This window comes from Octopus bimaculoides, chromosome 1, assembly GCF_001194135.2.
Source record: "Octopus bimaculoides isolate UCB-OBI-ISO-001 chromosome 1, ASM119413v2, whole genome shotgun sequence".
Taxonomy (NCBI): Eukaryota; Metazoa; Mollusca; class Cephalopoda; order Octopoda; family Octopodidae; genus Octopus; species Octopus bimaculoides.
Genome location: NC_068981.1, coordinates 53139784 through 53153268, shown reverse-complemented (window position 1 = coordinate 53153268; position 13485 = coordinate 53139784). Strand labels below are relative to the sequence as shown.

General features: G+C 30.9%; 1 protein-coding gene across 8 annotated transcripts in view; it reads right to left on the bottom strand.

The window, feature by feature from the left end:
• Positions 1 to 13485, bottom strand: part of LOC106870398 (beta-hexosaminidase subunit beta) — a 93761-nt gene that overhangs the window by 50033 nt on the left and 30243 nt on the right. For 5 of the 8 annotated variants that reach the window (XM_052966620.1, XM_052966623.1, XM_052966611.1 and 2 more), the window contains exon 2: positions 3006 to 3078. The gene's annotated coding sequence lies outside the window, so the exon portion shown is untranslated. Of the gene's footprint in view, positions 1 to 3005; positions 3079 to 8446; positions 8534 to 13485 lie in introns of those variants that run through there. The other 3 variants (XM_052966624.1, XM_052966629.1, XM_052966612.1) reach the window with 1 other exon arrangement.

Sequence of the window (13485 nt, the reverse complement as noted above, 5' to 3'; positions counted from 1 at the left end):
TGTTCATCTTAATTTTGGAAAACAAATGCAGTATAAAAAAATAACATTATTTATGGGATGACCCAATATATAGATATATATATGTATATATATATATATAAAATGGATACAAATCTGTTACAATGAAAATTATGTTTTTAATTGAAAATCAGAATAATACTGAAAGAAATATATAGCAATCGAGACATGGATAAACATTTTATCAGCCAAAGTCATTATATTAGGTTGTCAAGAAAGTTCTTGTGGAATTTTAAATTTTGGTTTTAAATTATGTATTTTCAAATTAATTTTCGATAAATTACTTCGACTTTATGCATCATTTTGAAGCCCATTTTTCGCTCTATCTGATCGTGTTACTCTTTTTCTTTTTGAATAATTAGGCCATATTTTTCTGGAACGTTTTTTGTGAACTTGTATTCCCAGAAAGCCAAGAAGGTAAGTTAATTTCTTTGCTCATTGCCCGATTTCTTTTGTGGTTGTTGTATTCTCAGTGACTGGTGGGTTGTGAGAGGATTTTTACAGCAATTCTGGCACCTTGTGTGCCCTATTATAATTATAAATTAATTATAAAATTATATATATATAGGTACAGGCATAAATGTGTAACCAAGAAATTTGCATCACAACCACATGGTTTCAGATTGAGTTCCACTGTGTGGCAACTTGGACAGAGAATCTTCTACAATAGCCATGGGCTGAACAAAGCCTTATGAGTAGATTTGGTGGATAGAAACTGAAAGAAGCCAGTTGTATGTGTGTGAGTGCATGTTTGTGTCTTCTTGTCTTGATATTACATACTAGCTGTAAATGAGTGCCACTGTCATGCAAGCAGTGTTATTCATTTCTAATATTCTTTGAAAACATATTTGGCCAAGGGGAGAACAATAACAGAAACTCGCAGCAAGGCAAGCACACAGCAGGAGACATTTTCAGAGGAAGAACTCCCATCTGACAAGTATTTTGGCCCTTATACCTGACACTCTATGGGAGCCAGGCCCACCCAGTTTATGACTCCTAGGTGTCCTTCTGTTGCTTTCCAAAATCCTGATTTGAACCTTGGTCATTATTTTTGTGAACTTGTGTTCCCAGGTCCGTGTTTCAGCCTACTAGACCTCTCTGACCAACGAAGGAACCAGTTCTCTTCTTCCTTCTCTTCCTGTATATAATCAATAAAACCCATAACTAGGTCCATTGGTCATTCCTCTTTGCCCACATCCACATTGATCAACGTCAGACAACTGTCTGATTGTGGCAGTTCTTCTGTGGCCTTTGATACCCAACAGCCTGAATCCTCACAATCCAACTTGAACTAGTTTCACAGTGCAGTGGTAATCCTCACTCCCTAGCTGCTTTGCCAGCTCACCATATTTACTCATCTTAAACATGTACTGCCCTTCCATGCATATTGAGTTGGTCGACTCAATATTAGTCTTAGGAGTGATGGACTCTAATAAATGTTTTTTATTTTATTTTTATTTTTTTATTATTAAAAATTCTATTTTTTCTGCTTACCCATTATTATATAGTATCTCATTCTATCTATATTAAACATTTTTGAAATTAATAGACTTCCAAGCGTAACCATGTACATAATCATCATCATCATCATCATCATCATCGTTTAACGTCCGCTTTCCATGCTAGCATGGGTTGGACGATTTGACTGAGGACTGGTGAAACCGGATGGCAACACCAGGCTCCAATCTAATTTGGCAGAGTTTCTACAGCTGGATGCCCTTCCTAACGCCAACCACTCAGAGAGTGTAGTGGGTGCTTTTACTAATATATATTAATTAACCCTAACATTAAGTTCTTTCATCTTTTAAGTTATTTAACTCCTTAGGTAATTACTAAGTGTAACAAATCTTTTAGAATGTCTTTCACCTAAAATTAATTACTAATATTATTTATATACGTTTGCTCTGTATTGCATTCTGTTTATGTTTCTAGTTACATAACAAACTATCAATTGACTATGCAATAACATACTATATCTTATGTTATTAAGTTACTTTATTTTATTTTAGGCTTTTTGCATTTTCACCTCTATAGTATTTAATTATATTATATTATAATACACCCAAAAGAATGCACCTTTAACTATCATCATTATTTTGATTGTATACACATTTAATCTTTAATTATAAGCTATTTTATGGATTTCCCCCTTATTTTTAATTTAATTTATACTTTATTTCTATTTTTAATTTCTATTTTATTCACTTATATTTTATTAGTTCCCTAATATTATTTTACACACTGCTTATCTATAGCATTAGTATTGGTGCATAATACATTGTAATATATTACAATTATACTAATATATTTACTTCAGCGTTTTCTTTTATTTAACACCCTAGAAGGATATATTGTTCTATTCTTACTTTTATTATAATTCCAATAAATATACTACCTTCCTCTCCTTTGTAAGGTTTATACCATGTTCTTTATAAATAAATTTCATCATTTAAAGGTGTGGAGCCATATTCTCAACAATATGAACACCTAATTGTATATCTTTAGCCAACTATGATGAGATTCAACTTTTAAACGATTTTAATTATGGTAATTAATTTCTAAGGGTCTAGAATCGAAACAGCTGTCGGAGATGTCTAATTTTTTAAGTAATAAATAATTATTATCTCTCTTATTTTCTTATCTTCTTAATATATACATACACACTTACATACATACACACACACACTTACATACATACATAAACACACACACATACATGCATGAATATATATACATAAACAATAATACTTTACACACATTTCATCCCTCAATTGTAGACTGGAAATCTTAATTCTTTCAGCACCTTCCAACCTTCATTCATAAAGGGAATATTCATGATACATTGATGTTCACTGTAGCACACATTTAAAAAACACTCTATTGGTAGAGTATATTAATTGAAGTACATTATAGTAACAAAAACTGAACAAAAATAATTGAATTAAAAAAATCTAATAATGAATTTAATCAAATAATTCTCAACTTACGTTTTGCTTCAGGCCAAAATTGCAAGTTTCCTTCACAAAACTCTAGTTGACTGAAATGGCTTCTGAGCCTAGACTGTTAAAAAAACAAAAAAATAAGTCAAACATTATAAACAAATATATTTTGTTACAAATACATTATACAATGTATAACCAATCTACTTTCAATTCTACTAAAAGTTTACACACACACATCTTAGACCTATGTTTCACTAATAACAAGAGACTTATCCACAACATAACAGAACTAACAATATGTGGCTCAAAACTACTTATGATATATATCACACAGGATGCAACCAAGCTCTATGCAGCCTGAACTCATACAAAGCTAACTAGAAATCAATTCAAAAAGAGATTATGAAAGAAATTTGACCAATACTATATCTCTCACCATCAGTAGCTACATGCACTTCTACCCCTATCTTTTCCCCTCCATCTTCCTCTAACCCCTTCTACAATCAACTGTGTCTTGAGATATCCTGCATCTCACCACCATTTCTGTCTTCTTTTCAGCTTTCCAGCAATTCCCATCTAACCTTATATAACATTGGGTAACAATGTATCTCTATCACAAGACATTTGGGCTTGTTCTTCCATCATGCTCTAGCCTCTCAACACATGGCATAGAACCATTGCTCCTCCCCCTCTCATATACTACTGACCACCCACTTTTCCTTCTTGTTCCTTTCTTTTCTTGTCTTGCAGGTTACATGGGAACCTTGCTAGTGCCAGTGGCACAGAAAAAAAAAAGCACTCATCATCATCCATCATTTTGAATCCAGGTTTTGCCTCCATTAATGGGGGTGACCAGATCTACCTCAATGCCAGAGCAATTGCCCTCACACGATCTCACCATCTTGCCCGGTTTTGGGTGTCCTTCCTCAGTACACTCGATAAAGTGGTAGTCATTAGGAAGGACATCCAGCCATAGAAACCATGCCAAAACTGGCATTGGAGCTTAACGTGGCCTTATAGTTCACCAGTTCCTGTTAAATCATCCAACCCATATCAACATAGAAAACAGACATTAAATGATGATGATGATAATGATGATGATAATGATGATGATGATAATGATGATGATGATGAATGAATTAACTTTGTCTCTGAGAGAACAGCTGATACACACAAGATTCCTCAAGAGCGGTGAGTCCTTATAAGATGAAGAATAAAGATCTCAAATAATTTAGATAAACAAATTAATGACAGTGAGAGAAAACCAACTTAGACTCTCATAAGAAGCAACTGTTGATTACATTGGCATAAAAGAGGACACAATATCAGCTACTGATGAGATGATCTCAAACTTAGCAATGGGGACCTGACAGTATTTCAGTGATTCTTTTAAAGCCATGCAAGAAACTTTTGCCAAAAAGCACTGCAGATACTCTTCCAGAGCTTCTTAGCATGTGGCAAACTTACTAAAAATTTAAAAGAAGATATAATTCTCCTCACACATAAAGGTGAAAGCAAAGTTAAAGGTGAAAGCAAAGTTAAAGGTTGAATACATTGTAGGTTTTGTGGTGCAGACTCTACAACAGATGAATTGTGGGCTGAACACTCAGCTTTTAATAATGACATCATTACAGGGACATTTCAGAAATAGTTATTGTGTGAATAAAATGTTAAACTGGAGCTTCAATAACTAGAGGAATATAACAGAACAGAACTAGTTGCAGCAAAATTTCTATCTATACCTTATGAATATAAACAAGCCATAAAATTAATAAAATATTGTAGTAAAGCCAATATGAATTTCACATGGCTTGTCGTGAAAAGCACTCACAATACTGTGATATGTATTGGGTAGTTTCTTTGTTAACATAATTCAACAAAGAAATAAAAATTTACTCACAAACTTACAATAAATTTAGTTCAGAATTTTTACACCAACATTTTATCTTTATATTTTTTGATGGTTGATTGGAAATTGCAGATAACTTTTATAGAAAAGTCATTATCTCAAATAACAGAAAGACACCAAGGAAAATAGGTTTTGTTGAGTTGATAAATTTTAGTAGGATTAATGATGATTCATTTATAATGAACTGTTAGTAAGCCTTTTGAGATAGCTCAGTCAAGAATCAAATAAACAGTCTAAGAAATATTCTTTAAATCAGTATTCCAATTCTTTTTTTTTTTTTTGTTTCTTGTAAAAATGGTTCCAACTCTCTGGTTAGATAACATGTACTAAAACCATGAAAATAGTAAACCTTATTAACTGCTTAATCTTTTAAACACATACGTGAATCAGTGATTGATTAGCTCTGATACTAAGGAAGGGTGTGAAGAAGTGTGTTTCTGTCTTAAAAGAAACAGCAATTCAAGTAAGAGAAACAAATCAACTTCTAATTAAAAGCATTACACTTGATTCAATGAATATTTATTTCTACTCTCTAATGTTAGCCTAAGTAGGTATATACAAATGATAATTTTTTTTTAAATCCTTGAAAAATTGCTCTCATGGACCTCTTTTCTAAAGTACTGGTTTTGTATATTCTTATACGTCAAGTATGAGGGGTTTTTACCTTTTATCTATTTCTTATTTCAGTGACAGGGTTGTAACCATGCTGGGGTACTGCTTTGAAGAGTTTACTCAAACAAATCAGTACTTATTCTATCAGTTTTGCTGAACAGCCATGATGCAGGTTTGTAAGCAAACCAACATCGGTTGTCAAGCAGTGGTAGGGAAAAACACAAAACACACACATATATATACAATGGGCTTCCACACAGTTTCTTTCTATCAAAATCATTCATAAGGCATTGGTTGTCTGAGGGTTATAGTAAAAGACACCTGCCTAAGGTGTTGCACAGTAGGACTGAACCCAAAACCATGTAGTTACTAAGTGAGTTTTTTAACCACACAACCATGCCAGGTAGACATTCTAAAAATAAATTTTAAAAATTAGTTGAGTAAGGAAAAAAACCCTAAATTTTGAAAACAATGTCTCAAAATTAGTAGAAGCATGTAATAGTTTTAAAGTTTTATTGTCAATTTGGTAACAATTATTGTATTAATAAATATATTAGAGCGATGAATTAAACTGAACTAAAGAGAAATAGGTCACCTAATATGGAAAATTAAGTAAATATATAAATCATTGGGAACAGGGTCTAACTAGAGCGGGGTAAGATATATTTTTGGCATGTTCTTTTAACATGTATAATAAATTTAGTTAAAATTTTAATATATTTTCTACTTTTTCACATCTTTAAACTAAATGGTAGATCAAGACAAAGTTTAAATTAGGTTTTCCAAACAAATTTTTAAGATCTCATTTGTTTATATATTTCTTACATCTGTTTATTTTTCCATGTAAAAATAGACTAATTGGCTTTGCATATAGAGATATTTATATGAAGTCTTGCAATAAACATTTTTATTACTAGATATCTAACAGAAATAATAACTCTTTCTCAACTAGGTTAACTTGGTAAAGAATTTAGAAAAATCATATTAAAATAGATTTAAAATTATAAATTTTAGACCACAAGTTCAGCATCTAATTTACTCATACTGGGCCACCACTCTGAAAGGTTTTAGTCAATCATGTCAACACTAGTACTTACTATTATATCTAGTACATATTTTAGCAATTCCTATTTGTTGCACATAAACACACCATTTTGTAAGTGGCATCAACGTAAAGACAGATATAGAGGCAGACACATACAAACACACACATAGGTACATTTTTCCTTTTTTTTTTCTATTTCTCTATGTTTTTCTTCCCCACTTTCCACCATTTGATGAAGAACAATGTTGGAAACATTATAACAAGTAACTCTTTCCGTTTCTTTTGAGGTTTAAGCCTTAATATTGATTGTGAACTTATCCACTGTGTGTGTGTGAGAGAGAGAGAGCATTTTGTTCTGCAAATTTTCCTTAGAAGGCATTGTAAACTTGAGGCTATATCAGAAGCCACTTACCTAATTGATGCTATGCAGTAGAATTGAATTAAGGACAATCATGTCACAAAACAAACTTCTTAAACATACAATTATGCTTGCATCTATTAGGTTTGTGTGTGCGTACACATACACATTCATATACATCACAATTAAAAGAAAACTATATTATGGGCCTATTAAAACTATGCCAGTAATGAAAAATAAATGCTATGAATACCTGGGTTAAAATGAATTAACATTCTATACAAGCATAACATTTTTTTAAAAAAACATTTCTGCTTAGAATTGAATATGAAATAAAACAAATTTTTTAAAGATTACATTGCTATCTCAAATATTTTGAAAATAATGTTGAAGATCTGTCTTGAAATTATATAAATAATATTTCAACTATTTGGTTATCAAGAATTCTTCATTAATCTTGTATTTTTTATTCACACACATTCATATATAATGAAGATTATTTACGTATAGGAAGAATCTCTCTTTATTCTGCTTAACCATCAGTGAGAATGTAGATTCACAACATATGTTTTTCATGAAAAACATAGGAGAGCAATTTCTTTAATGAATTGTGTTACTCTTATGCTAAGTACTATACAAAATAGAACTTACAATTACAAGCACCAATTAAAATTGAAGAAAAAAAAAAAGGAGCAAGTTTCAAGTTCTGATTAACAGTTCAACTTTTATGAAAGATTTGAAGTTTTAACCTTTAGACTACTGTAAGGTAGAAAAAGAGCAGTACTCACACAGTGTATTTTCATTAATATACATGCTATACTTATGAACCTATAGGCATCCATTTCAGTTACTATTACTAATCTGTTAAATTTTTATGTATGTTAGGGTGAGAAATTCATAATCCACTTTGTATTCATCATAGAATGGATGATTTAGTAATTGTGGAGAGGTTAGGAATATTATCTAGACAATTGTCCAGCAACAGTGTTGTCTATAAGATCCTTTAGTATTTATTATATGTTGTTGTTTAACATCGTGCTTACCCTAATTAAATAGTGTTATGAGTAAGAATGCTCCAGCCATGACCAGTTTGTTTTATTCTCAGACAGTGTTTATAGGATAACATCCAATGCTTTTTTTTTTTATTACAATGGTAGGGTGTGAATTGAGGGTGCTTTAGCAGCTATTTCTAGCAGAGAGCAACCATGTTCAGGCTCCCTTCTCAGCTCACTCAGTAATATAGTCTTCAGTTTGGCACATATAAGTGTAATACTGATTTGCTTGCCTTTTCAACTGCTTAAGTTTCTATGTAGGCTAATATCAGTAACTGTTTTGGGATTAGTCTATAAAGAGAATAATGGAATATTTAACTTTTTCCCTTAGATACTTCTGGCATAAAATGACCTCATCTTTACATATGCAAATATATAATTAAAATGTTGGATTGTACTTGAACAGTATCTTTTAAATAAGTGAATAAACATATAAAAAATATCAAAACATAAATGGTTTCTAGTTTGTTACATTCCATATATAAAAATTAATATATACTTGTTTACTACCTTTCAAAGGTTTCTTCACTCTCTAATCAGTAGTTGAAATGCATTTAGCTAAGTAACTAATATATTCAAAGAATATAACATTATATGAGGATAAAAAAAAATTGAAATATATTTTCAACTACAGGAAAGTAATAAGTGTGAAAGGTAATGATCACTTAATAAAAAAATAAAAAATAAAATTACCATTCCATCTGTTGCATTCACTGCATGAAGTAGTTTAAATGTCTATTATTTCATTTTTATGTTCGTACTTAGACATTTGTTTGAACATCATTGACTGGTGTAATTAATGTAAAATATAGGTAAAATAAATGTCTATAAATGCATAGAGGTTAAATCAATGTAGCTGGATTTTAAATAAAAATTATCATATTTGAAATATAGCATATGTTTTTTTTGTTTTTTATATAGTTAATTTAATCTCAAATTGTAGTATGATACTTTATTCAAATTTTTTAAGTGAATAAGTAAGTATGCCTTATTGATCTTTTTACTTTATTCAGTCTACTGAATGATTTGATTCTATTTTGACGCTTTTTGATATTTTATTTGCTTTCTCTTACCAGTTTTTAAAAAAAACATGCTTAACATGAAAGTTTAAATTTATAATTTATGCATTAAAATTACTTTTTGATAAGAACTATCTTTCAAATTTATACTTATTTTACAAATTAGCTTAGTTTTTGCAGAATAAACACATTGTTGATCAGCTTACTAATACCATAATTGTACTTACATTCTTACTAATTAATAACAAACAGAATTATTTTCTTTATTTTCACTGTCAATCAGTCATAAACTAATCAACAGATTTATATTTTTGAAATCCTCTTATCTTCTAACATAGAAAACTATTTCTATATCAGACACTACTATTTCTATAGACAATTATGCTGGACAGTAATGATTTATTTCTTGCAATAATAACCAGTATCCACTGCTATTATCAGCAGTTATTTACCTCTTTTCAAAGAAGTTTCTCCACTGAAGATCTCACAACCTGATAATGTTTAGTTGAATAACATATGTTACTTTAAGGAACAAGAACTTTGACATCTGCATTTTTCTGTCAGTTTTCAATTTTAAAAATCAACTTATAACAAATGACAAGACTTTAAAAAAAATCTCTCATGGCTTCTGAATGTCTATTGCTTTGAAGTCCCAAAACGTCTCAAAGAAAACTGACCTTCTTTTCAGGCACAAAGAAGTGCATCAATCCTGAGTAGTTTGTAACACTCTAAAATATTTGAGTAAACTTCTTAAGATGCCTTAAAATTTTGAATGCCATAAAAACATACAAAATAGTTATTTAAACGAACAAACTCTCCACATTGACAACCCTCACATCCTTGCTTGCCATTTTGTTGTTTTTTGACTCTGATTATTCATTCTAGTTAAAAGGGTTTCAAATTTTCAAAACATTCATACACATCCTCTCTCTTCTTCCTCACTTCTTTCCTATTTGCCTAGATCCTATAAGATCCTTATAGGTTATGAGAATACCCTTCCTTTTGATATAACACTAAAAATATTTAGAAATTTTACATCCATAAGCCCCTCACCCTCAGCTATTTGTCACATTGGCAATTTGTTACTATACATTGCTTTCCAACACTAGCATACTGTACCTACCTACTGTTTCTTCTGCCTTAACTCAATAGAAACTGCTGTTCTGACCTTGTCTGATGAATGTCAGCCCAATTTTAAACATTTCATACTTGCTTTATCCAATGTTGACATATAATGTGCTAATTTTTCTAAACAGAATATTAAAAATTTTCAAATCCTTCCTCACTAAAACGTCTTTTTCAGGAATACCTTGTCTAGTCACAATCAACCATTCTAGTTTTTAAGTGTAAGTGGGATACTATTCTACCCTTTGTGTATGGATTAATAAAAACAAATCTAAAATTTAATACTGTTAGGCTTCAATCACCTTACCATAATAGAATTTGCATTTAAAATTTCCTGTATGTATGTAGATCAAAATGTCATACAAACTCATGCACACACATACACAGAGTTAATTCAAGACTAACAACAACCACTTCAATATCTTTAATATATAATAGTACATTATATAAAAAGTTAAAGCAGTTACTTTGTTCATATACCTCAGGGGTCCAGAGGGCATTACATGTAGCATTAAATAGAATGAAGACAAATCTACCAATGGATAGGCTGCTAACTATCGCACATATTCTAACATGTTTTGATATCTATTTGTGACAGCTAGGTGAACTGAGTTATATAGAGTAAAAAAAAAACTATTTAAAGTAATAATGAAATGCCTGTAGTAGATTTGAAGTTACAGCTCCTGAGCTTAGTAATCCAATACTTTATCCACTTGGCTATTTTGCTCTATTTACATTATTTAAAGAATATCAGAACTATTTTTATACATTTTTACACACAATTTTAGATTTAACAGTCATCAGGCTGCTACAGTGAAGAAAGCATTCTGAGTAATCACTGAATCCATTAATTATAGGGTTCTTATCTTGATATTTGTTCTATTTATTGTGATAACGGATGAACTAATTTTAAAATTATCTTTTCATAGAGTTTACTAAAAATTTTGAAAAACCAATTATAATCAGTTACAAAATATTTTAGTGTAAATGGAGAAAGATGCTTAACTAAGGGTTACTTCTTTTCTTTGCTTCCTTGCCAACTTTGGCCTATTCTCTCCAGTAAGTCCCACATTTTGTATGATGATAACCATCATATTGCAAGTCAAATATTTCAAATATCTGGGGTGTCCTTCACACTGCCTCAATAATGCTATTAAAATGCAAACTGTTTATCTCTTTTAAGTTATAATAATTTAGTCTGAAAACATAACATTATAGTCAATCAACAGACAATACAGCCAGTTGCTAATATCAGAAAAGATTTCTGCTTCAATTAATTTTTATTTGAAATTGCTGTGTCAAGAATTCCTATAATTTCTAGCAAGCTCTAATATCATTTCAAGAACCTACTTTAATGGCAATGTCTTTATCACTAACATTATCTATAAAGCATTAAGCTATTGTGATTTTGTATACTAAATCCACTTCTACAACCAGAATCACATATGCACTTCAGAATAATTTTGAAAAGTAGGCAATATTTTCTGTAGATTTTCTTTTCATATTGTTTTTACATAATTTTCCAAAAAGACCCCCTTTGGTCATTAATGACCATGGGATTGCACCTAGGAATTTTCCCTTTCAGGTAGAAGTCCGGGCAAGGTTGTTTATGGAAGATCAGTAGTAAGTTGCCCACACATACTAGACCCACTTCTCCATGCCACCAATGTTGTCCAAGGGAAAGGGAAAGGCTGATATAACTTGGCACCAGTGATGTCACAACTCATTTCAACAGCTAAGTGAACTGGAGCAATGTGAAATAAAGTATCTTGCTCAAGAACACAACACAGCCCGGTCCAGGAATCAAACTCACTATTTCATGATTGTGAGCTTGATGGCCTTCACCTGGCAACTAGTAAAAACGAAAGAATGCTCTAAACAAGCAGTCAGAAGAAATAATTATAAAGCCAAATAAGCTTATCAAACAGATAAGATAAAAGATAAAAAAAACATGTTTTTGAATTGCAGATCAATTTGACTTTACATAAAATTAGATTATATAAACTGTGTTGAAAGCATTTAATAATACTCAAAGCTGTTAGAAATTCAGAGAAAATATCAGTCAAGGTGTAACTGGGCTAAAACTAAATTGATATGGTATATTAAAGCTGTTTATATAGGAAAGTAAGTGGTCACCAAGTATGTAAAAAAAAATAGCTAAGATTATAAGTACATATTAATCAGCAGTTCATCACACCAGTAATGAATTAGATAATTTAAATAGAAAAAATTAGTAAGTATTTCTAGTGGTTCATTGTTTAAAATGTTATTTCTGTTTGTTTCTACATAATACCAAACTCTTTCAAAATACATTATCTGATGGTGGCTTCCAAAATTTTATGTACATCTTTTATATTGTTTATTATTTTAAAAAGTTACACATGAATAAAGTGTCCCATGGTTAATTTAAAACTATGTTTTAAATTTGTATCAATGGCTAATGACTTCAGAAAAAATAAAGAAAGTGCGAGAAATTGTTCTGCCTATCAACTTCATGATTTAATCTTAGTTTCTAAAATTAAACCTTCTTTCTTAAGATCATAGCACATAGGATGTATTATTTTTCCTGATCATCATTTGTATCATTAACAGTAGATGGTGTCCAAAATGAGTTCATCTTTTGTCCTTTTTCCAGCAATCCTTTTACCACCACTCAAAGGATATAAGAACAGTAATAAATCTACATACTCAGTCAACCAGTTTCGTTTTTCATCATTCCTGTTGCAAACAAAACATGAGGCACGTATGAAGTAGTATAAATATGAAAATATTCACTCGCAAAAACCTAAGTATATTTAAGTAGTCTCATGCCTCATGTTTTGTTTGCAACAGGAATGATGAAAATTTGATATATAGAATTTGACACAAAATTCTATTTGACAAGTTTGAGAAACAAACAAAAGCACTAATAACAATGAAGAAATAAAAAGATTATTTTTCCAAAAATCTGAGAACTTTTTTCTAATTTCAGTACACCACACCTAACACTCTATACACACATCTATATATATATTTATATATGTATATAGGCACAGGCATAGCTGAGTGTTTAACAAGCTTGCAGGTGACATGAAGAAGCACTCAGTCCATGCTGTAAAGTGATTGGTATTAGGAAGGGCATCCAGCTGTAAAAAATGTGCCAAAGCAGACAACAATGGAACTTGATGCAGTCCTTGGACATATTGGATCCTGTTAAACCATCCAATCCATACCAACATGAAACATGGACTGTAAATGATGGTGATGATGATGATGATATATATATATATATATATACCAGGGTCCAGTCTGAATTTGGCTTGGTTTCTATGGCCAGACGCCCTTCCTAATGCCAACCACTCCAAGAGTACCAGCATAGGTGCTTTTATGTGTCACCAGCATGAAAGCTGTTATATATATATATAT